The sequence below is a fragment of the Meleagris gallopavo genome, unplaced genomic scaffold (genome assembly GCF_000146605.3).
Source record: "Meleagris gallopavo isolate NT-WF06-2002-E0010 breed Aviagen turkey brand Nicholas breeding stock unplaced genomic scaffold, Turkey_5.1 ChrUn_random_7180001950296, whole genome shotgun sequence".
NCBI lineage: Eukaryota > Metazoa > Chordata > Aves > Galliformes > Phasianidae > Meleagris > Meleagris gallopavo.
Genome location: NW_011211656.1, coordinates 5732 through 7947, shown reverse-complemented (window position 1 = coordinate 7947; position 2216 = coordinate 5732).

Here is a 2216-nt window from a genome sequence, read left to right as displayed (position 1 = left end):
ATTTGCCCAAATTCCCTGCTTTGTGGGCCTTTCCCAGAGTGGCCCTTTCTGGAGAAGTTAATTGACTTATGAAATCAAACTCCATAATCACAATGTAGTTTTAAAAGCAGGTATGTTTATCCGTACTGCGCACACACTCTAGATGCAAACAGGGTAACCCTTCCTTGCTTGCACACCATGAGGTAGAGCTTAAGAACATTTACAGAGACAAGTCATAGATATGCCATGAATAAGATGGATATTACAATTACTTCTGTGAGATTATTATCATATTCTCAATTCCTTGCCCAGCCCATTTTAGCATGCTTCATGCTGGTGGTCTTTGGCGGTTGTAGGATGAAGACTCAGAGTCCTCCTCTTGTCCTTTCACCTTTGGTCTGAGTTAAGCCTAGTTGATGACTCTGTCTTTGTGATTTATCTGTTATATTCTTTCCAGGAATGGCGTATCCTGGCCAGATGCAATCCTCTCAGCATTATCTTTCCTAGCTTTTACAACCCTGTTTTGCAAACCTTGCCTCCCCTTATCTTCCTTAAGCAGTTCAGCAAAGTTTAAGTACCTGCTTTGGTTTTAAAAAAAATTTTAAAGAAATATGTTCCTCATCAATTACATCACAATGCTGCTGTTACACTGCCTCAGTAAGAACTTCCTTCTCTAAAGCTCCACTTGGAAATCTCAGAGTTGGGAGGAGCAATGGAGATGATGCAAGGTTTCGTTGTGTGTTTTACAAATCTCCGTGAGTATGTCCCGTGCTCTGCAAAGCCCATGCTGACATCAGGAGGGTGTTCACAGGAAAATGCATTTTTAAGCAGATATTCTCCCTGTGGAAATTACAGATATCAAATGTAGCAGTGCTGGATGATGAGCTTTCATATGAACAGCAGTGTTTACAGATTGTGTCATACTCCATTATGACCCTTCTATGTCCACAAAGAACAAATGTTTCTCAGACATTGGTGTTTTCGGCCTTGCAGAATCAGGACCGGGTCTGTGAGGTCCAGCACCACAGAGCATCCATGAGCAGATTGGATGTTGTCCATGGATGGCCATGCCTGACTGGAGCTATGGATATGCAAATGGGAGTGAAGGCCTCCATGTGTGTCCACACTGAATTCAATATCAGCCTGTGATTCCCCTCAGGTGTGTAATGCTGTGCAACTGCCGGGATGTGCAGATGACTCTTCGGGGTGTGGCGGTTGTATATGTGACCTGTTCCTGTGACCATTGCTCCTGGGTGCAGAACATGTCTCCATGTCCTGTAGACAGATGGAAGGATGAGGAGAAGAAAGACAGGGGCTGTTTTTTCTCACCATCTCCACTCCTGCATCCTTTGGGGCCAATCTCTGATTCCCAGTCCATTGCTAGGAAGAGTAGAAGCACAAACACATGAGCTGCTGGTCTCAGAGTCTTCAGCAGCACTGAGGTCCTCACTTGAGGATAGCAGTGTCTGGGATACCCAACTTCAGGACAGATGGAAGCTATTGTGGGCAGTGATATCAGCAAGGCAAGGCTTGGTTGCCACGGACTATGCAGGAGGTGGAGAGCTCTTCTTCAGCTCTGTGTCTGAAGGGATCACATTGGCATGTTTCCTACTACTGTATTCCTCTGGAAATCATAGAATCAGAGAATGATTTGTGTTGGAAGAGATGTTAAAGATGGACAAAGTAATAAGAAGTAAATGTCTAACATCATTAATGCTTCTTTTTCCTCCGTTTTCATTCCAAGTCTTTTAGTTAGACCTACAAAATCCCTGATCCTTATTCACAGACATCATAGAAGTGTACTAGTACTCCCAATAGAGGAACAAAACCTTATGGAGCACTTAATCCAGATGGACATACTTGTGTCCTTGAGATGGGCTGCCTCCACGGGCATGTGATTGATAGATGTCATTGTGATGCTGCTCTCTGATATGTCTCAGGAGTCATGACATTGAGGAATGTCCCCCAAAGCAAGGAAAGAACAACACTGATGATCTTTAGATGGAGGAAGAATCACAGAATCACAGAATCTAACAGAATCACAGAAGAAAGTGGACCTGAAAACCGACAGATGAGATGGAATCCATTCAATCGTTTCTCAACGATGTGCTTCGAAGCAAATGTCTTTAGATGCCATTAAGAGACATCCGAAAGACAGCGAGGTGATTTAAAGCAGCCCCGGGGCGGAGCTGGCGGCGGTGGCGGGGAGGAGGCACAGCGGGCGGAGCAGAGCCGGG